The 23,882-nt window shown below is 40.9% G+C and overlaps 2 long non-coding RNA genes across 2 annotated transcripts; one reads left to right on the forward strand and one right to left on the reverse strand.

The window, feature by feature from the left end:
* Positions 1–602: 602 nt before the first annotated feature.
* LOC141279329 (uncharacterized) lies at positions 603–23,306 on the reverse strand. Its single transcript, XR_012333382.1, has 4 exons — positions 23,246–23,306; positions 13,810–13,948; positions 10,373–10,420; positions 603–837 (listed from the first exon to the last, which is right to left on the reverse strand). It is a non-coding gene; the product is annotated as an uncharacterized lncRNA (long non-coding RNA).
* Positions 18,794–21,815, forward strand: LOC117309591 (uncharacterized). Its single transcript, XR_004523922.2, has 3 exons — positions 18,794–19,026; positions 19,156–19,211; positions 21,026–21,815. It is a non-coding gene; the product is annotated as an uncharacterized lncRNA (long non-coding RNA).
* Positions 23,307–23,882: the final 576 nt, after the last annotated feature.

Below are 23,882 nucleotides of genomic sequence, written 5' to 3' on the forward strand. Positions count from 1 at the left end.
TGGCCTCTCCCACTGTGGCGCACAGGCTCCGGACGCGCAGGCTCAGCGGCCATGGCTCACGGGCCCAGCCGCTCCGCGGCATGTGGGATCCTCCCGGACCAGTGCACGGACCCGCGTCCCCTGCATCGGCAGGCGGACTCTCAACCACTGCGCCACTGGGGAAGCCCTGATCCTAGCTTCTTTTTTTTTTTTTTTTTGCGGTACGCGGGCCTCTCACTGTTGCGGCCTCTCCCGTTGCGGAGCACAGGCTCCGGACGCGCAGGCTCAGCGGCCGTGGCTCACGGGCCCAGCTGCTCCGCGGCATGTGGGATCCTCCCGGGCTGGGGCACGAACCCACGTCCCCTGCATCGGCAGGCGGACTCTCAACCACTACGCCACCAGGGAAGCCCCCGAAAATTTTTTTTTAATAGAACTCAGTCATTAGCTAAAAGCATTAAAAGCACTAGACTCATCAAGGTAATATTCAAAATATTTTAAAATATTAGGGAGGACTGAGCCCAGGACCGGGGCAGGACCCTCAAGGGCTCAGGGCAACAGCTATTTACCAAAGAGAAGGAAATATGTCAACAATTTCAAATCAATACAGTTGTACTCACATCTACGCAGCGGCTGATATCAGCCTGGCCAGAGAGCAAGGTCCTACTGCCACCCGGAGGGTCCCTTTTCCTCTCGGTGATTGGTGCAAAGGCAAGGTGGAGCCACCTCGATTAGAACTCTCTGAAGGGCTGTACCTCAGTGCAGCGGTGACTCCAAGTGGAACTCCACACCTACTCTTGACCTCTGTCTCCCTCGAGCAGGACAAGTGAGCAGCAGGATTTTACCTAGAGGCGTCAGGGCCTGAAGAGGAGGGATAGAGGAAAAGAGAGAGACCAGAGAGGTGTGAGGAGAAATTTTGCTGTCTGCCAGCTATTAGGAGTTGTGTGGCTGCCTGTGCTGAGTTTTAAGCACACAGTCATGAAGAGCAGCTGTGGGGTGGCAGAAAGAGCTGTGGGCCTGTGACGAGGAAGGCCTGTGCTCACATGTGAGGCTAATCCCAGAATCACCTACTCACTTAACTAGCTTAACTCACTTAACTTGCTTACATTTTCTCAATCTCTTATCCTGGCTTTAAATCCACAGGACAACGTTTGTGTCAGAAGATTCTTCACGGCAGTAAAGTTAATGAAAATGCATGCAATTAGCATTTATTGAGTGTCTTACATCCAATAAATGTTTTTTGAATCTATTTACAAAATGGGTGTGGACATCAATAGATCTAAATACACTAGGAGGAAGTTTAAAGCGTTACTGACTCAGTGACCAATAACATCTACTTTCCCTCAAGCGGTCCTGGAAATAAATCTGACTTGTCTGATTCCCACCGCCACCCCAAAGCCAAGTCAATATTACTTGGGACCAGAAAATGCCCTGTGTGTAAAGGAATTGATCCTTAGAGATCATTGTAAAAAGGAACACCAATATTTTGATGAAAAACCCAACCTTTTATCCCCACCTGACTACCCTACTTTTCACTATCTTCTTCCTGGTCACAGGCTCTGACACAGTGCCACATGAGAGTCACACATTTCCGAGCATGGAAAGTACAGCATATGCTCTGTCTCCATCATCCTCTCACTCTCCCTTTTCTCCCTCCTTCTGCCTCCTCCCCTCCCTTCTCTCTGTCATCTCCAGAGCCATCATTATCATCACTACTATTTTGAAACACTCAAGCAATGCCAGGCACAGTCTAGGTGCTTTATATGCATCATCTCAACATTAGTCACTTTGTCACAAACACTCTATTGTTGCAGAGGGCAGACAGCAGAAGCAAGAAGAACTATAATCCTGCAGCCTGTGGAACAAAAACCACATTCACAGAAAGATAGACAAGATAAAAAGGCAGAGGTCTATGTACCAGATGATGGAACAAGATAATACCACAGAAAAACAACTAAATGAAGTTGAGATATGAAACCTCCCAGAAAAAGAATTCAGAATAATAATAATAGTGAAGATGATCCAGGACCTCGGAAAAAGATTGGAGGCAAAGATAGAGACGATGCAAGAAATGTTTAACAAAGACCCAGAAGAATTAAAGAACAAACACCTAGAAGAATTAAAGAACAAACAAACAGAGATGAACAATACAATAACTGAAATGAAAAATACACTAAAAGGAAACAATAGAATAATTAAGGCAGAAGAACAGATAAGTGACCTGGAAGACAGAATTGTGGAATTCACTGCCATGGAACAGAATAAAGAAAAGGAATGAAAAGAAATTAAGACAGCCTAAGAGACCTCTGGGACAACATTAAATGCAACAACATTCACATTATAGGGGTCCCAGAAGGAGAAGAGAGAGAGAAAGGACCCGAGAAAATATTTGAAGAGATTATAGTCGAAAACTTCCCTAACATGGGAAAGGAAATAGCCACCCAAGTCCAGGAAGTGCAGAGAGTCCCATACAGGATAAACCCAAGGAGAAACACACCAAGACACATAGTAATCAAATTGGCAAAAATTAAAGACAAAGAAAAATTATTGAAAGCAGCAAGGGAAAAATGACAAATAACATACAAGCAAACTCCCATAAGGTTAACAGCTGATTTCTAAGCAGAAACTCTATAAGCCAGAAGGGAGTGGCATGATATACTTAAAGTGAACAAAGGGAAGAACCTACAACCAAGATTACACTACTCGGCAAGGATCACATTCAGATTCAACAGAGAAGTCAAAAGCTTTACAGACAAGCAAAAGCTAAGAGAATTCAGCAACACCAAACCAGCTCTACAACAAATGCTAAAGGAATTTCTCTAAGTGGGAAACACAAGAGAAGAAAAGGACCTACAAAAACAAACCCATAACAATTAAGAAAATAGTCATAGGAACATACATATCGATAATTACCTTAAAAGTGTATGGATTAAATGCTCCAACCAAAAGACACAGGCTTGCTGAATGGATACAAAAACAAGACCCATCTATATGCTGTCTACAAGAGACCCACTTCAAACCTAGGGACACATGCAGACTGAAAGTGAGGGGATGGAAAAAGATATTCCATGCAAATGGAAATCAAAAGAAAGCTGGAGTAGCAATACTCATATCAGATAAAAGTAGACTTTAAAATAAAGAATGTTACAAGAGACAAGGAAGGATACTACATAATGATCAAGGGATCAATCCAAAAGAAGATATAACAATTATATATGCACCCAACACAGAAGCACCTCAATACATAAGGCAACTGCTAACAGCTATAAAAGAGGAAATTGACAGTAACACAATAATAGTGGGGGACTTTAACACCTCACTTACACCAATGGACAGATCATCCAAAATGAAAATAAATAAGGAAAGAGAAGCTTTAAATGACACAATAGACCAGATAGATTTAATTGATATTTATAGGACATTCCTTCCAAAAACAGCAGATTACACTTTCTTCTGAAGCACGCACGGAACACTCTCCAGGATAGATCACATCTTGGATCACAAATCAAGCCTCAGTAAATTTAAGAAAATTGAAATCATATCAAGCAACTTTTCTGACCACAACGCTATGAGATTACAGATGAATTACAGGGAAAAAAACATAAAAAATACAAACACATGGAGGCTAAACAATATGTTACTAAATAACCAAGAGATCACTGAAGAAATCAAAGAGGAAATCAAAAAATATCTAGAGATAAATGACATTGAAAACACGACGATCCAAAACCTATAGGATGCAACAAAAGCAGTTCTAAGAGGGAAGTTTATAGCTATACAAGCCTACCTCAAGAAACAAGAAAAATCTCAAATAAACAATCTAACCTTACACCTAAGAAACTAGAGAAAGAAGAACAAACAAAACCCAAAGTTAGCAGAAGGAAAGAAATCATAAAGATCAGAGCAGAAAAAAATGAAATAGAAACAAAGAAAACAATAACAAGATCAATAAAACAAAAAGTTGGTTCTTCAGAAGACAAACAAAATTGCTAAACCAATTACCAGACTCATCAAAAAAAAGACAGAGAGGACTCAAATCAATAAAATTAGAAATGAAAAAGGAGAAGTTACAACAGGCACCGCAGAAATACAAAGCATCCTAAGAGAATACTACAAGCAACTCTATGCCAATAAAATGGACAACCTGGAAGAAATGGACAAATTCTTAAAAAGGTATAACCTTCCAAGACTGAAACAGGAAGAAATAGAAAATATGAATAGACCAATCACAAGTAATGAAATTGAAACTGTGATTAAAAAATCTTCCAACAAACAAAAGTCCAGGACCAGATGGCTTCACAGGTGAATTCTATCCAACATTTAGAGAAGAGCTAACACCCATCCTTCTCAAAGTCTTCCAAAAAATTGCAGAGGAAGGAACACTCACAAACTCAGTCTATGAGGCCACCATCACGCTGATACCAAAACCAGATAAAGACACTACAAAAAAAGAAAATTACAGACCAATATCACTGATGAATACAGATGCAAAAATCCTCAACAAAATACTAGCAAACATAATCCAACAACATATGAAAAGGATCATACACCATGATCAAGTGGGATTTATCCCAGGGATGCAAGGATTCTTCAGTATATGCAAACCAATCAATGTGATACACCATATTAACAAACTGAAGAAGAAAACCATATGATCATCTCAATAGATTCAGAAAAGCTTTTGAGAAAATTCAACACCCATTTATGATAAAAACTCTCCAGAAAGTAGGCATAGAGGGAACATACCTCAACATAATAAAGGCCATATACGACAAACCCACAGCAAACATCATTCTCAATGGTGAAAAACTGAAAGCACTTCCTCTAAGATCAGGAACAAGACAAGGATGTCCAGTCTCACCACTATTATTCAACATAGTTTTGGAAGTCCTAGCCACGGCAATCAGAGAAGAAAAAGAAATAAACGGAATACAAATTGGAAAAGATGAAGTAAAACCGTCACTGTTTGCAGATGTCATGATACTATACACAGAGAATCCTAAGGATGCCACCAGAAAACTACTAGAGCTAATCAACGGATTTGGTAAAGTTGCAGGATACAAAATTAATGCACAGAAATCTCTTGCATTCCTATACAGTAATGATGAAAAATCTGAAAGAGAAATTAAGGAAACAGTCTCATTTACCATTGCAACAAAAAGAATAAAATACCTAGGAATAAACCTACCTAGGGAGACAAAAGACCTCAATGCAGAAAACTATAAGACACTGATGAAAGAAATTAAAGATGATACCAACAGATGGAGAGATATACCATGTTCTTGGATTGGAAGAATCAATACTGTGGAAATGACTCTGCTACCCAAAGCAATCTACAGATTCAATGCAATCCCTATCAAATTACCAATGGCATTTTTTACAGAACTAGAACAAAAAATCTTAAAATTTGTATGGAGACACAAAAGATCCCGAATAGCCAAAACAGTCTTGAGGGGAAAAAACGGAGCTGGAGGAATCAGACTCCCTGACTTCAGACTATACTACAAAACTACAGTAACCAAGACAATATGGTACTGGCACAAAAACAGAAACATGATCAATGGAACAAGATAGAAAGCCCAGAGATAAAGCCATGCACCTATGGTCAACTAATCTATGACAAAGGAGGCAGGGATATACAGTGGAGAAAAGACAGTCTCTTCAGTAAGTGGTGCTGGGAAAACTGGACAGCTATATGTAAAAGAATGAAATTAGAACACTCCCTAACACCATACACAAAAATAAACTCAAAATTGATTAGAGACCTAAATGTAAGACCAGACACTATAAAACTCTTAGACGAAAACATAGGAAGAACACTCTTTGACATAAGTCACAGCAAGATCTTTTTTGATCCACCTCCTAGAGAAATGGAAATAAAAATAAACAAATAGAACCTAATGAAAGTTCAAAGCTTTTGCATAGCAAAGGAAACCATAAACAAGACGAAAAGACAACCCTCAGAATGGGAGAAAATATTTGCAAATGAATCAATGGACAAAGGATTAATCTCCAAAATATATAAACAGCTCATGCAGCTCAATATTAAGAAAACAAACAGCCCAATCCAAAAATGGGCAGAAGACCTAAATAGACATTTCTCCAAAGAAGACATACAGATGGACAAGAAGCACATGAAAAGCTGTTCAACATCACTAATTATTAGAGAAATACAAATCAGAACTACAGTGAGGTATCACCTCACACTGGTTAGAATGGGCATCATCAGAAAATCTACAAACAACAAATGCTAGAGAGGGTGTGGAGAAAAGGGAACCATCTTACACTGTTGGTGGGAATGTAAATTGATACAGCCACTGTGGAGAACAGTATGGAGGTTCCTTAAAAAGCTAAAAATAGAACTACCATATGACCCAGCAATCCCACTACTGGGCATATACCCAGAGAAAACCATAATTCAAAAAGACACATGCACCCCAACGTTCATTGGAGCACTATTTAGAATAGCCAGGTCATGGAAGCAACCTAAATGCCCATCGACAGACGAATGGATAAAGAAGATGTGGTACATGTATACAATGGAATATTAGCCATAAAAAGGAACGAAATTGGGTCATTTGTAGAGACATGGATAGATCTAGAGACTTTCATACAGAGTGAGGTAAATCAGAAAGAGAAAAACAAATATCATATAGTAACACATATGTGTGGAACCTAATAAAATGATACAGATGAACCAGTTTTCAAGGGAGAAATAGAGACACAGATGTAGAGAACAATCGTATGGGCACCAAGGGGGAAAGTGGTGGCAAGGGGGTGGTGGTGTGATGAATTGGGAGATTGGGATTGAGATATATAAATTAATATGTGTAAAATGGATAACTAATAAGAACCTGCTGTATAAAAAAATAAATAAAATTCTAAAATTAATTAAAAAACAACCTCCCCCCAAACCCACTCTTTTGTTGAGGATATCAACTAAGAAAATAAGCCTACATTATTTTTACTGTAATTAGAAGGTGAATCTTAAGTGGATTATCTTAACACTATTAAAACAAACCAGTGGTTCAAAACTGGAGGTGATTTTATACACTCCTCCAACCCAAGGACATTTGTCAATATCTGGAGACGTTTTTGGTTGTCATAATTTGGGGTGGGGGATGCTATTGGAGTCTAGCTGGGTGAGGCCAGGGGTGCTGCTAAATATTCTGGAATACACAAAACAGCCCCCCATATCAAAGAATTATCTGGCTCAAAATGTCAAGAGTGCTGAGGTTGATAAGCTCTAAGATAAAATAATTTTTTATAGGGTTTGGAAACAATGCACCATTAAGAAAATCTTAGGTTACCATGGACTCTTTTACATCAAATTATACAATTTTTAAAACATCATCAATTTTTCCACCTTGCTGCAATCATCAGAACTACATTTCAAAGCATTTAAAACAAGTCAAAATTCTTTATATCTCCATAAACTGAAGAGCAAAAAAAGTAGGTCTTTAGCATTATAAAAAAATATAATTTTGTTAGTTAAAAAATGTTACTAGCTCAATGAACAATGACTTCTTTTATTTAAAAAAAAAACTGGAAAAATGTCATTGTTTTGTAACTTTTTCTGTTTAACCTTCCATCTTGCTGACAAGCACTAAACTGAACCTGTTTACTATCCTTTAAGATGAAACACTTATTTCTCATCTTCCCTTTAATCAAAGGGCCTTTTCATCATTGTAAAGGCAGGATTAAAAGAAAAATTTTAAAACCCTCTGTTTCAGGCAAAGAACAACAACAATATCAGCCAACAATAACAAGAACCAAAAAAGCCAATCGTTTTCTTTCATTTCTGGTATTTTTTTTAAAGATTTTTTTTTTATGTGGACCAGTTTTAAAGTCTTTATTGAATTTGTTACAATATTCTTCTGTTTCATGTTTTGATTTTTGGGCCGCAAGGCATGTGGGATCTTAGCTCCCTGAGCAGGGATCAAACCTGTACTCCCTGCACTGGAAGGTGAAGTCCCAACCATTGGACTGCCAGGGAAGTCCCTCATTTCTGGTACTTAAGCTCATATTCGTCGATCTAACTTATTCTGTGGAACATTTTTCTTATTCTGTATCTTAAATAGTGTCAGTTTTCCCCTGGCTTTCCTAAAAAGCTTCATTTCCCCCAAAGTTTATATTATCCTGCTTTCCCAAAAAGCTTATATTCTCTTCTAAAATTCATCTCTATACCCATAGTCCGAGTCCCACTTCTTTTTTTTTTTTTTTTTTTTGGTACGCTGGCCTCTCACTGTTGCGGCCTGTCCCGTTGCGGAGCACAGGCTCTGGACGCACAGGCTCAGCGGCCATGGCTCGCAGGCCCAGCTGCTCCGCGGCATGTGGGATCTTCCCAGACCGGGGCACAAACCTGCGTCCCCTGCATCAGCAGGCGGACTCTCAACTACTGCACCACCAGGGAAGCCCCCGAGTCCCACTTCTTGATGGCTTTCACACTTGAGATTCCTTCAGGTGTACAGCCAGCTCTGGGCTTAGCCAAATTGGCTTCGATTTTATAATACATGCCCAAAATTGCCTGGAGAAATATTGGTGCCCAGAACGAAATCCAAGCATTACTTATTTTTAAATTCCATAATCCTTTTCATTTAAGCACTCCTCTTCCTCTCCCTTCATCCCTGTTTCCAAATTAAATCAGCTTTCAAGTTAGGGCTCATTTTAGAGCCACAAAGTCTTGTTTATCCTAGAAACTTGGCCAGCAGGTTTTGAATTCTGAACAGTATGCCCTACTTAAGAGGGGAGTTTAGGGGAAGAGAAAATAGCTTTTCCAGAAACATGTCGCTAAAATTTTTACCAATCTACTTTTAAAATTTGGAATGATTTCTTCCTTCCTTAGTTTCCAAGAAAGTCAGGTTGAAGGCCATTGTTGCTTGATGACTTCCAAAAGCAGCACTGTCCTATGTTTGTAAACAGGTTGTTTCTTACTAAAGACCTTCATCCTCTATCTAGTCCTCAGTATCTCCTGCCTTTGTCCATTCATCAGTAGTTTATATTATTTCTTGAAGGAAATGGTGATCAGATACTTGTACTGTAATAATTGAAAATACAAGTCAGCTCTAAAGAGATTGATGATTTCCTTCTTGGCGTTCTGCTTGTGATTATAGTTGACATTTCCAAGGAAATATTGGATCCTTGTATTTGGCAGTGGTCCCCAATTGTAAACTTGCTCCAGATGTGATTGAAGTAATCAGGGTGATTTAACAACAAAAAGTACAAATATGAGCATAACTTACCCACTTTCCCCACAACTATTTTGCTTAATATAAATAAATATTTGGAGTAAGACAAAGAAATCTATTCACCAAGGTACAAGTTAGGCTCTCTTCTCACATTAAACCCAAGCATGAAATATCACCATTTAACTATTATTTCTCCCATAAAGATTTTTTTAAACTTCTTCCATTTAGAGTTTGGAAATCAAATGCCTAAACATAGCTTCTGCCTGTCCTAATTACATCTGCCTTCACAGCAACTATATTCTTCATTTAATCACCTTGCTATTAATTCTAATCCTCTAATAAAAGACTCTTTCTTGGGGTTGCATCCTGATATTCCTAAAGTCCAGATTTTTTCTTAAGACTTTTTCTCTGTGTTTTCTTTTCTTAGTTCCCCAAATGGAGAAAACTAAAGAACTTATTGTCTTGTAATAATCTCTTCTCTATCAAGAAAAAATTCCTAAGAAGCCACATCTTCAAAGAACATGTCATCTTTTCCCAAGCCCCTTAATTTCTGTCCTATTTTCTATCTCTTTGTTTCTCTGCAGTGCCGTCTTGGAATATCTTCCAATTTGCTTTCCAGCTCATCAGTTTTCTCTCCATCTATATCTAATTGCTGTTTAACCTATATATTTCAGGTTTTAGTTCAACCATATTTGTCATTTTTAGAAGTTATATTTATTTTTCAAATCTGCCTTTTCTTTGAAAAAACAGTACCTTGCTATTTTCTTAGGATTTCAAGTCTTTCTTTCAAGCCTTTAATTATTTTTACAATACCTGTTTTTTTAAGACATATTTTTAGTTAAGACGTATGTTGTTGAAGTTGAAGTTCAACAACTGAAGTTCTTGGGCTTTCCTACCCCTGTTGCAGTGCCTGCTGGTTCTTGCTGGTGGTAGATGGCTTCCAGGGCCACCCCAACACATAACTCCAGGAGCTTTGTTCTCATCACCGTGCATGTGCCCCTGCTGTGTGCCACACACAACCTAGGCAGGCACCTGTGGTGGGCCTAATGGGGTCTGCCTTGTTTGGTACATTTCTACTGGTAAATTATCTTTAGTAGGGATATTTTTTCCTGTGGGAACCCCATAGAAGTTGCTTTCCGGTTTCACATTATTTCTGCCAAGCATTCCAAGAGTATTATCAGGGATCTATTTTTTATATTATTTCTCACCTTGGGGGTTTCTGGACCATTCAGGTGGTATCAGTTCAATCCTCAGATCTGTGCAAGGTGAAAGACAGTTTCAGTTTCTTGGAAGGCTTCTCAGGAAACAGACTCAAGCTTCCTTTCATTTCCTTGAGTTGGTAGCTTTCTTTCTCTCTTGTCATTCTTACACTGTTAGACAATACACTTGTGTTGTTTAAGCCACCCAGTTAGTGGTACTTTTGTTATGGCAGCTCTAGTAAATTAATACATTACTATTAGTCCAGAATTGAAAACAACCCAAGTGTTTATCAAGTGGTAAAAGGATAAACATATAATGGTACATCTGTACTGTGGAATACTACTCAGTAGTAAAAAGGAATGAACTTCTGATACATGAAGCAACATGAAGGATCTCAAAAGCATTCATGCCAATTGATATAAGCCAAAAACAAAAGGCTGTGTGTCACATATTTTCACTTTTATGACATTCTTGAAAAGGCAAATCTATAGGGACAAAAATCAGATCAGTGGTTGCCAACAGCCAATGAAAAGGAAAAAGGGATTAACCACAAAAGGGCACAAGGGGACTTTTGGGGAGCAAAGGAAATATTCTATATTTTGATTGTAGTGTTGGATACATAACAATATATTTGTCAAAACTCACACATAAAAGAGTAAATTTTATCGTATGTAAATTATACTTCAACAGCCTGACTTTTTTTAAGTCTAAAATCTTTTTAAAATTGAGGTATAGTTGATTTACTATATTATATAAGTTTCAGGTGTACAACATAGTGATTCACACTCAATAGCTTGACTTTTAAAAATTAAATTATATTGCAAAAAAATACGAAGATGAAAACCACAGTATCATGTAATCTCATCACCTAAATATAATCACTATGAACATTTTGCTATATATGTCTAGCTTTTATATATAAAAATAGGTTTATAAACTTAGGTTCACATTGTATATACAGTTTTATAATTTATTTATTTCATTTAATAAAATATTATAAATACTAATATTCTTCTGAAACTTTATTTCTGACTGTTCTACTTTATGGTATATGCTTTTTTCAACCAATTCTCTATTGTTGAAAATTAAGGCTTTCCCTGCAGTGTTTTGCTGTTATAAACAATGCTTCAATCAATATCTTTAAAACTTAGTTGTTATACACATTTAGAAAAATGGAATAATAATGTTTATTAAACAACAATTATAAAGGTATCATATGATATACTGATATAAAGCTACTGGTTTAGGGCTTCCCTGGTGGCGCAATGGTTGAGAGTCCGCCTGCCGATGCAGGGGACACGGGTTCATGCCCCGGTCCGGGAAAATCCCACATGCCATGGAGCGGCTGGGCCCGTGAGCCATGGCCGCTGGGCCTGCGCGTCCGGAGCCTGTGCTCCGCAATCGGAGAGGCCACAACAGTGAGAGGCCTGCGTGCCGCAAAAAAAAAAAAAAAAAAAAGCTACTGGTTTAAAGTTGATCTGTTTCGTATATATCCCCATTGCTCTACACTTTTAAGTACTGTCTTCTTCCTGAGAGGAATTTAGAGAGGCTGAATAGCACAGTGGAAACTACATGGGTGCTGGAATCAGGGCACCTTAGTTTGTGCCCCCGCTCTGCCTCTTTGTGACTGAGTGATCAGCATGCACACTAGCTTTCCCATCTGTAAAGAATCCTATGTGGTCCACACTGTTGGTTGGCTAACCAGATTTCCTTGCCAAAATGCTTCACTCTTGCTCACCTTCACTATAGATGACCTGGAAAAGCTAAATAGTTGCTTTTCCACTCTCCTTTGCAGCAAGGATGGCTGAGTGACACAGTTCTGGCCAATGAAAGGTCCTTTGGGAAAGTTTTTGTTTTTCTAATAAAAGCAAAGACGTTCCTGGTACCTGCTCCTTTCCTTACTCCTTCTTCCAGACTTAAACACCAATGTGATGCCTGGAGCAACTGTCACATTATGAGGGTGAGAGGCCAGCATTCTTATCAGAATGGTGAAGTGGGAGGTAGAAGGAACATGTGTCCTTGATGACACTGTTGGGCCCCACACCAGTTTCAGAATGCCATGTCCCAGCCTCTCGTTAAATGAGAAAAACAACCTCCATCTATTTAGGCCAAGTTTCCTGTTACATGTAGATAAAAGGATTCTAACTGACATATATTGTTGTGAAGGACAAATGAGGTGTGTATGGGATTGTGCTTTGGAAAATGGGAACCAACATAAACATTTCAGATACTAGTTGCTGGTCAATTAAATATAGAATTAATAGCATACAGACCATCTTTATTTGGGATCTTTTTTCTCTCTCTAAGCCTCTCATTCATCAAAAGTTTATATTACATTTCTTATACTCTTTCAACCTTTTTTTCAGTTATTTACTACTGATTGATTATTTTCAGAAACTTTTTATGATTAAACCAAAGTATACTGTGCATTGCAATTTTTGGAAAAGAAATAAAATTAGTTGCCTTATTCAGTGAAATGAGTGTTGTACCAAACAGTACCATACCTATATCATTAAAAGTAAGATTATGAATTCCATTGTCAGATGAATGGATAAAAAAGATGTGGTACATATATACAATGGAATACTACTCAGCCATAAAAAAGAGTGAAATAACACCATTTGCAGCAAAGTGGATGGACCTGGAGATTATCAAACTAAGTGAAGTCAGTCAGAGAAAGACAAATACCATATGATATCACTTGTATGTGGAATCTAAAATATGACACAAGTGAACCTATCTACAAAACAGAAACAGGCTCACAGACATGGAGAACAGACTTGTGGTTGCCAAGGGAGAGGCGGTTGGGGGAAGAAAGGACTGGGAGTTTGGGATTAGCAGATGCAAACTAGTATATATAGGATGGATAAACAACAAGGTCCTACTGTATAGCACAGGGACCTATATTCAATGTCCTGTGATAAACCATAATGGAAAAGAAGATGAAAAAGAATGTATATATATAAAGCTGAATCACTCTGCTGTACAGTAGAAATGAACACAACAGTGTAGATCAACCATACCTCACTACAATAAATTAAAAAAAGAAAAGAATTCCACTGTCAAAAGCAAAGATCCCGATTGCCAGCATCATCTCAATCCCAACAGTTGAGTCAAACCTCTTTAGGAGGGTGGTGCAGCCAAACAGTCCTAAACTATTGCTCCGAGAACATCATTTCCTGAGCTAGGAATTCTCATTCCACTTCCTTAGATGAGAAGTGTTGGAAACAAATGCTGATTACGATTTGAGGATGTAGAGCTCCACATTTATCATCATTCTTTACAGGGTGTTTAAAGAGAAAAGATGAACACTTTGAACAAGTCTGTAGCCACAGAGGCTCAGCTTTCTCACTTTAATATGGGATTGCGGTCGAGGTATTTATCTACCTACCCTGAGGGATATCATTAAGTGTCACAGTAATGTAAATAAAGTCTTGGTACTTACTGGGTGCTCCTTAAACAGAAACTTGGCTTGCATACCAGGAAAGGCAGCTACCTCTGCATTCCTGAACATCGCAGCTCAGATCCCCTTTATTTAAATCACCCTCATTGGGTGATCTTGGACAAAGCCTCACACTTCTCATCTGTAAAATACAATGATAATAACAGTACCTACTTTATAAGCGTGTTGTGAAAGATTAGTGATGCAATCCTGCTAAAGTGCTTAGCATGGTCCCTGGCACACGGCTATGTTTAATAAGTGTCAGCTGTTATTATCATCAGTACTTACCCTTCTGCTCTGTTGGTGCTTTCGCTTTAGTGTATAAACACATCAAGTTTTCTTCCATCTTAAACTAAAGTAATAGACCTTAGATATTACCTCTTATTTTTTTTCGCCTGTCCAGTTATTTCTTCTCTGTTCATATCCCCCACCTTGCCCCTAGCCACATGCACAGAGCCTAGGTGAAGGCAGAGTCAGTCCCGCCTACCTGACCACGGCCCACGGCCAGGGCAAGCATGGCACAGGGGAAGGACAGGAGGTTAACAGCCAGAGGGTCATCTCTCTGAAGCTCCACAACTTTCTAGGTGTGTTTACCTTGGGCAGATTTCTTGTCATCTCTGAATGTCAGCTGCCTCGCCAATAAGTTGGGGATGTGAACATCTGCCTTGCAGGACTGCATGCAGTGAGGTTAAAACAGATAATGCAAAACAAAACAAAAGAAAAAAGGGACTTCCCAGAGGTCTAGTGGTTAAGACTCCGTGCTTCCAATATGAGAGGTGTGGGTTCGATCCCCGGTCAGGGAACTAAGATCCCACATGCTGCACAGCATGGCCCATAAAACAAAACAAAAACAAAAAAACAAAAACAGATAATGCACGTAAAGTACACAGCACAATTTCTGGAACATAGCAGGTACTCAATGAGTGGTTAGATATAATTATTACCTAAAATATAAAGCGCATTATAACTTGCAATCTATATCCATAGATATAGAGCAGAAGGAAGGAAAGAACCCAGCTAAGACAGAGGAGAAGCAATCAGAGGGGCACAGGAGACACAGGGAAGATCAGTGTTGCTACAAGAGTGAAGCAATATTCCAGAAGGAGTGCAGAATCAATATTAAATGCTGTAATGATAGAAAAGAATGTAAAATGTTTAAAAAAGGAAGAAAAGCAAAGTTATATTTAACTTGGCTGTGCTATGTTCTTAGTTTTATTTTTTCTTTGTTTTTGTTTTTAGCAGATTTACCTTTTTATTCAGTCTTCCTGGTGCTAATAGTAAAATCATTCTGACTTCCCTGACCACAGGCTAGCTAGATTTTGTGGAAAAGTTGCCTGAGAGATTGGGAGCTTGTTTAGGAAGCTCACTGGACCTGAAATACAGCTACAGAAAACCTGCAAGACACATAATTCCCAGCAGGATGCTCAGGGGTCTTTGACATAAGGTCCTTTCCTGATTTGCCGCATTCGATATTTTTTCACTTTTACATGGGGCAAAAAGCCACAGGAAGATAGCTCTTACTTTTGCGTCCCCCTCCTCCCTCCCCGGAACATTGGCTATAACCTAGCAGCACTGGGTTTTTAAAGGACAAACTGTTCTCCCTTAAACCCAAACTGCCAACTTTAAATGAATGTGTGCGTCTGCCTCCGTGGCATTCTTTCATCATTCAGTTTTGCTGGTGGCAGATCACAGTTCCATCTTTAAAAATAAAATACATTGCAATAGTTTCTTAATTAAAAACCCTTTGAATCATGCTTACTGAAATCTATTACATGGATTTAACTGATCGGCAGGGAAGAGATTTTCTGTTCCCAGTGGAATAAAAGAATTCAGAAAGGAAATGAATGGTTGAAAGTGTTCCCGCAATGAAATCCCTCTCTTTAACACATGTCACACTGAGAAATTATCGACTGGAAAGTTTACTTAACTTCACTCAAGTAAGAAAGAACAAACTGGTCACTCAGGGAGCCCAGGCCCTGGGGAAGAGCTGGGTGCACATCCCAGCTCCCATTCTTACCAATGCGTTTTTCTTTGAGACTCAGAAACTGAATTTATTCAAAAGTCATGTGGGGAAAATACTAAGCATCTAATAGGGTGGTTGAAAGGATGATTGCACCTAGTGTGTGATCCGGGCCATTTTATCAGGAAATGATTCTTAACTCTTGTATCATCCAGTCTCATAACAAGAATTCAGGAGAAACTTTCATCCTTATGGAGCCCCTTTGCTCCACTAGAGGTACAGATGAGTGATAACGAGCATTAAAAATCCTGATGCTATGCTCTCAAGGTTCTCGGTCTAATTTGGCATCTGATCTTGACAAGAGCTTTTTCTGAAGCATTTTAAGTCCAGAGAAACTGAGGTATGACCATGTGACCAGTGCCCCAGGGACACAAGGAGTGAACAGACCAGGTGGAGATATCTAGGTCCCATTTTCTTTTTGCTGTAATATACTGACTCCTAAAGAGCAGAAATATAAGCAATAAATAAAGAGATTGGAAGAAGCTTAAAAAAAATTTAAGGTAAGTTATTTAATAATCACTTAAAATAAGTTCAGGTTGATTATTAATCTTCCACTATCAGACTAAAAGCAATACAATGGGAATATTTCAATAACTTTTTATCACTGTCTATTGAAAACATTCTGCTTTTCTGTGAAAGTAAAGTTTATACTAATTATCTGCCAGGAAAAAAATCAGTATAAATTTAATATAGATCAGGGCTAAAATTGCTTAATTTTATATGATTTCCATGAGGTGGAACCGCGGGTGAGTAGAGGCATGGGAGAATATGGGAGATGCCGTGGTGCCAGGGGGAGGGCGGTGCTAGACTCTGTAACCCATTCATGGATTGAAAGTCAATTTCCACAGTTTCCTCCTTTGTAAGATGGGGTTAATGGCACTTATCTCTCGGGATGGTCATAAGGTTCAAAACAAACATGAGTTGGTAAACGTAAAAATATGTTTACATACAGAGGTACTATTCAGAGAAATAAGGCAATATTTTATCTATTTATAAATGTTCTCAAAAGCCCACAGTTTTTGCTCATGTGTTTTTACACACCAAGCTCAGTCCATCGTGTTGCTCTTGTGGCACGGGGCTCTCTGAGACTCTCATCACCCCTCCACTGAGCACTGACCATTTATTTAATTAACAGTAGATCAAGAACCACCTTGACTCCACCCCAAAGATCACAAGTGGATTGTGCTCCATCAATAACTGATAAACTTTTAGTGTATGAGAAGCCATATATACATGGCTTTATATATATATATATAAACTGTGCTGTGCTGTGCACCTGAAACTAATCACTGTGCTGTGCACCTGAAACTAATACAACATTATAAATGGACTATACTTCAATAAAATATAAATTAAAAATAAAATAAAAAAGAAGCATGTTTTTCTTCTTTGATGCAAGCCATGAGAACTCAGCATTTTCCTACAGAAAAATGTAAATGATAAGTAGAGGCCCCCAAAACCCATAAAAGTTTATGTTACCGATGTTCTTACTATTGGCTATTGTGTACCCAGTTTTTTTTCCCTCTATGTGGGTGAGAAGGGAAGTCTAAGTCATCAGGAAGTTGTCTCTGTCTTCCCCTTAACCCCTAACTTTGAAATATCTGTCCCATGCCTAGCACAGTCCTGCGCACACAGAAGTCCCTAGAATATTTATTAGATGAATGTCCCACCATGTTTCCTTCCATGGTAATAAATATTGCCTAAACACGGTGAGGAAGATATTACTTTGGGGGCACTGAACTAGAGTTGCTAGCTATCTCTCACCAACTCACATCTCCTTCTAAGGGAATCTTTTTTGCCAGTAGGCTTTTCTTTTCTTTTTTTTCTTTTTAACATCTTATTGGAGTATAATTGCATTACAACGGTGTGTTAGTTTCTGCTTTATAACAAAGTGAATCAGCTACACATATACATATATCCCCATATCTCCTCCCTCTTGCGTCTCCCTCCCACCCTCCCTATCCCACCCCTCTAGGTGGTCACAAAGCCCCGAGCTGATCGCCCTGTGCTATGGGCTGCTTCCCACTAGCTATCTATGTTACATTTGGTAGTATATGTAAATCCATGCCACTCTCTCACTTCGTCCCATCTTACCCTTCCCCCTCCCTGGCTTTTCTATTCTAAATAGTCCCCTCATCCCCACCCCCACGCAAAAACAAAACAAAACAAAAAAACCACATAATTAAACGGATTGAAGTTGAATTTCTGTCCCAAGGGCAGAACTTCGGTGGGCCACTGGACAACGTCCAACTGGTGTGGTCGGCTTGAATGAATGAGCTCAGCCAATCAAATCTCTCAAGAACATAGTCTGGGGCACTTCCCTGGTGGCACAGTGGATAAGAATCCACCCGCCAATGCAGGGGACATGGGTTCGAGTCCTGGTCCGGGAAGATCCCACATGCTGCGGAGCAACTAAGCCCGTGTGCCACAACTACTAGCCTGTGCTCTAGAGCCCGAGCACCACAACTACTGAGCCTGCATGCCACAACTACTGAAGCCCAGGCACCTAGAGCCTGTGCTCCACAATGAGAAGCTACTGCAGTGAGAAGCTCGCACACTGCAATGAAGAGTAGTCCCTGCTCACCGCAACTAGAGAAAGCCCGTGCGCAGCAACGAAGACCCAATGCAGCCAGAAATAAATAAATTAATTAAAATAAAATAAAATAAAATAACGTGGCCTGGGAGACAGACACTGAGTCAGTAAGCAGAGCTGAAAGGCCCTGTGCTAGGAGGTAGGCTCAGGCCTGGGGTGACCATGGGGGACCAGATGAAAGCTGAAGTCAGCAGGAAGATACTGGTAAAGTAGAGAACAGAGCTGACATGCTGAGAAGCAGAGCCACCATGAGTAAGATTTCGCAGCTCTTGAGAAGCAGGGAAAATAGTTCATTTTTCAAAAGGTCAGTTTCAGTTTCAATTTAGGAGAACACTTCTCATATCCTGCTTCCCTACCCACCACTCCCCTCACACACACACTTTTCTTTTTTCTTTTCTCCTTGAGGAGACTTGAATGGAAATCTGTACCTTGAAACTAAAACAGGAGAATTTCTGTGCTCAACCTAAGGAAGAGTTATACCCTCAGCCCTCACACAGCCTCTGGAGGAGTCTTGGATTGCCCTCGGGGTTAGTCCGGGACTCCCGGGTAACATCGCAGGCCACAGAGCAGCTGCTCATGTTTCTTGCGAGAGGTTAAATAAAACGAGGTATGTGAAAGTGTCCTGTAAACTTTTCAGCCCTTATTCAGGTATATGTCTTTGGTTGCGTGATAAAGAATTGAATAAGGAGTGTCAGCTCAAGGGAAGTGCTCAGGCTATATCTGCTCTTGTTTTTAGTGTCTGATGCTCCTCCTGACAGAAGCTGACCTTCAGGAAGAATAAGATTCCATAAGGTAAGTCCATTAAGGCGGAGCTAAGAAACCAAACACGACCAATTATGAGACTTGTCCATGTGAAAATCCCAGGAGAGCAAATAATAATGGAAAATGAAGTTTTCCCTTGCTTTTAACTTCAGGAAGAAAAAAATGATGAGAGGGGCTTCCCTGGTGGCACAGTGGTTGAGAGTCTGCCTGCCGATGCAGGGGACACAGGTTTGTGCCCCGGTCCGGGAAGATCCCACATGCCACGGAGTGGCTGGGCCCGTGAGCCATGGCCGCTGAGCCTGTGCGTCCGGAGCCTGTGCTCCGCAACGGGAGAGGCCACAACAGTGAGAGGCCCGCGTACCACAAAAAAAAAAAAAAAAAGATGAGAATCAATAGTCAATGAGTAAGGAAAACAGCACAGAAAAAGACATTTCTAAATTGATAATTAAGTACCTGTTCCTTAGGAAGGAACTTCCATGGAAACTTGAAGGAAAAATGGAAAAAACATAAAAAGCATGATCTGATCAGATCCCAAAGTGGATCCTTATTTAAAAAATAAAACAAAACAAAAGCAGACAGTATCACTGTGCAGAGGCGAGCTCAGGAATGTAGGGCAAGAAAAGGACAACAAAATTCTCCAAATGCAGGAAGCAAATGGGGACCGGGCAGGCTTTCATAACAGAAGGTGATGAGGTAGTTAAACATGTTCATAACATCTCCCTGTATCAGGAGACACAAACAATTGACTGGGTTAAGTCAGGCTTTTAAGGGAAAGATAAAAGAGCAGAGAGTAAAACAAAAGACTGTTTATAGACACCTAGAACATTGAGTGTATTCAAACCAGCAAGGTCTGATGGCAGGGACCCTAAATCTTTTTTAAAAGTCCAGTTTTCTTAGGAAATCTCAAGAAACTCTCAAAAGAGAACTAATTTTAATTATTCTAAATTAAAAATAGATATAAGTATGTGGCATATAATTAATTTAGACAAGGCTAACAATTTTGTAAAGTCAGGCATACAAGAATACTGTATCCAACTTCTGATTGGTTAGAAATCATTAGAAATCACTGTCCGACCAAGCCTAGTTCTTCTACCCTGATCTATCACAGCCCTTGTAACACAGGCCCGATGCTCTTTTTCAAACTGGGCTATTGTTTGGTCTTTCGAAAGTGTCTCACTTTTTCTTTCCGTCCTTCCTTTCATATCTCCATATCCCACCCCCTAATCCCCTATAGAAATCCTACCCATTAATAGCTGGAAGAAAACCAGCTTAACATGCCATATAATAAGGATTCATGGGATGTTCATGGCACTAGTGGTAGAATCTGTAGGATGAAAATTGCCAACAATGTTATTGTGATAAGTGTGGTTTGACACTATCTAGATGATAGCATGACATTTGGAGCTCTCAGAACTGCCACGAGGGTTGTCCCTATACACATTCACGTCTCATAAAAGCCTTCCTCTCCAGGCAGGGACAAGCTCCTGGGCTATACTTTGTAGCTGCAGCTGCTGGGTCCTACCCTTGTAAGTCTCTCTCTCTCCCACTAGGGAGAGGATGCCCCAGTGCCCAGGGCCAGCTCCCATTGGACAGCACCAGACAAGCACTGGATGGAAGAGAATGTGCAGGGGTCAATGGCTTAAGATCCACGCCCCCCTCCCAGCTTCCTGCTTTGGGTAAAAGGGTGGTGGGAGGCAGCCACAGAGGAAATAGACATGTTTAATGTGAAAGTGATTCGGCGTGCCTTGTCATTAGACACAAGGTACACTGAAAGAACCCAAGGCAGACCTATAACCAGTCGCAACCCGAGGACCTGAGCAACTGTTAACATGTCATCTCTTTAGGTCTCTTTACAGATGCATCTCCCCTGTGAAGCCCCCCCGTTCACGAGGGACACCCACCTCCCCTGGGCTTCTCCAGCACTTAGGTTACTCCACCAGCCCCACCCAGCGTTACAGCCTGAGAGATCCTTGAGGATGGGGTCCACCTCCTACATATTCCTGTGTGTGCCACAGCCCTTAGCACACAGTAGGTGCTTAATAATGAATCACTTCAATGATGAACCATCCGGGAAACAGAGGAAAGCTGCGGGGTGGAGAATGGTGCCTTGAGCTCCCGGGTTAAGACTGCGTCTCATCAGTCCCTTCCCTGGTCCTCATTTTCATGGTAGTAAGTTACCATTTTAATTCACCAGTGTTTTGTAGTAAGCCTCCTTATCCGTAGTGAAATAAAGGCATACATAAAATAATTCCAGTTGAGGCTATGTGTGTGCATTTGGGGGAGAGGAGTGTGTCCCCAGCAAAGCCTTCCTCTCCAGCTGGGAGAGCCCTGCTGGCAGACCCCAGGGCGGCGCCCAGAGGGTCCTGAGCAGCCCAGAAGATGGCACCATCCATGGCTTTACTCTCATGCCTGAGGGCTCTTTTGTGTTCTATTTCCGCTTGAAGTACGTACCCATCCACGAATCCATTGAAAATGTATTGAGCGCTTATATCTGCCCGACCCTGGGGACAAGATGGTGAGCCAAGCGGTCCCCAGCTCTACCCTCATGAAGGTTCCAGTTTCTCGTGGAAGAAATGCAGAAGAAAACCAGTAGCCAACCAGCTTAAACCCCAGGCTAAAAGAACGGAAATAAACACAACCTCGAAACGAATTACGTAATGGATATTCCTTAAGCATGCCGCTCCCTCGTGCCCCCTGCTGCCCCCATCTTGCACGGAGGCCCCAGGCCAGCGCCTTCCGTGACTGCTCCGGCCACAAACCTAGCTCTCTGGGTGGCCGGACGCACGCCTTTCCGGCTGCCGGGAGCATCTGAGCCGGAGACTCCCTGGCTCCACACTCCGGAAAGGAAATGCAACTGGAACACACAGTCTAACAGCGAATCTGGAGTGGACGGGGTTTCGTCAGAGGGAAAGGGGTCTCCATGTGCAGGGTTCCAGGAGGTGGAGACTGGCGCGGGGAGTCGGGCGCTGGCGCGGGGAGGGTGGTGAAAGGCAGAAGGGTGAAAAGGGCAGGAGGAAGCCGACCACATGTTTATTGCTGTTCACGGGGCTAGAAAGTTTCCTGTGTCTTCTAGTGAACCTTTTCTCTGCTTTTAGGAAAATAACTCTATTTCATGAAAGGATGCAGTTTTGTAAAATCAGCTGTGAAAACTCAAGGGTATGCATGGGTTTGCTTCACTGAAGGCCTTTATTTAACGGGAATATAGGAAGCTAGCTCATTTCCTAGAGCAGTGATTCCTTGAAGAAGTGACTGGAGTCTTTCATGTATTCTGGGCAATTAGTGGGCCCTTGGGTAGACTAGGCTTAGGCGAGAAGATGGAAAACCTTGGAATCTGGAGACCTCGGTTTTCTTTCTGGTTCTGCCACTCATTGGCTGTGTGACCTTGGCAAGTCCCTGTCCTTTCTCATCAGTAAGTGCCCTGGTGGCTCGAGTGTTCCATGAGGGCTTTGAGAGGGAGATGCTAAGAGCGGGCAGCAGACAGAGCTCTGGCAGTGAGGTGTAAATAGGGGTCGTGATGACGGGTCAGGGGAGGAAGGCAGAATGTGAGGGCCTGGTCAGTCCTTATCATATCTGGCTCCAGGGGGAAGACGGGACAGTGAACCACAGTGATAGAGAAAAGGTCAATGAACCCAGCAGCCACATTTCTTTCCCTAAGCACAGTGGCATTTGCCAGGAACCATGCAGAATGTTGAGAATGATTGCTTTTGCCTGACAGTCAAAAACTGGGTTGGTCCAAGCAAAAATGCCAGGGATTGTTAAACTCTTCACCCCTGATTGGCACCTACACAGCTCAACAGTGACTGGCCTGCAGCTTAGGGGAGATAAAGCAAAAGAGAGGGCTAAAGTGTGGGTGAAAAAGACAAAAATTCACTAAAGGGCATTGGGAACTGACTGGAAAAGCCCCGGGAAATACAGATTGTGTGCTCCTGAATTATCCGAGGCAGTGCTGTATCACAAAAAGGAAATCAATTCAAGGGAAGTCAGAAAACCTGATTTCTAGTCCTATGTTCTTCCTTTACAAGCAGAGTTATCCTGAGCAAACCGAATGCAGCAAAATTACTTACGTTTCTCTTTATCCAGAACTCTTTTCCTCCATGGAGTCGGCAGCCCAGGAACGATCTTAGTCCTTTTAACAGAAAGAGAACATTCCTAAGAGTAAAGCCAAACAGATTTGCATCGGTTCTTGCTGACTATAAGATAGTAAAAAAAAATCATTTTGGTAATGTTTATTACCTGATTCAGGAACTGAGAATCGTACCCTTTAGTCAGCAGTAAACAGACACCCACTTGCAAGTGTCTCAAGTTCAAGTCTAACTTTAGAACCAATCAAATAAGAATAGAATCTTTAGAGCAAAATGTATTTTCTCAATCTCGAGCAGAGACTGCCAGGGCACATCTGAAATATTATATTTACTTCAAAAATACTGAAGATGGGCTTCCCTGGTGGCGCAGTGGTTGAGAGTCCAACTGCCGATGCAGGGGACACGGGTTCGTGCCCTGGTCCGGGAAGATCCCACATGCCGCGGAGCGGCTGGCCCCGTGAGCCATGGCCACTGAGCCTGCGCGTCCGGAGCCTGTGCTCCGCAACGGGAGAGGCCACAGCAGTGAGAGGCCCGCGTACCACAAAAAAAAAAAAAATACTTAAGATGTTATTGGTATCAGACAACATCAATTGCTTAAATGCAAATGTTATTTAAAAAG

The sequence above is a fragment of the Tursiops truncatus genome, chromosome 1 (assembly GCF_011762595.2).
Source record: "Tursiops truncatus isolate mTurTru1 chromosome 1, mTurTru1.mat.Y, whole genome shotgun sequence".
In the NCBI taxonomy this organism is placed as follows: Eukaryota; Metazoa; Chordata; class Mammalia; order Artiodactyla; family Delphinidae; genus Tursiops; species Tursiops truncatus.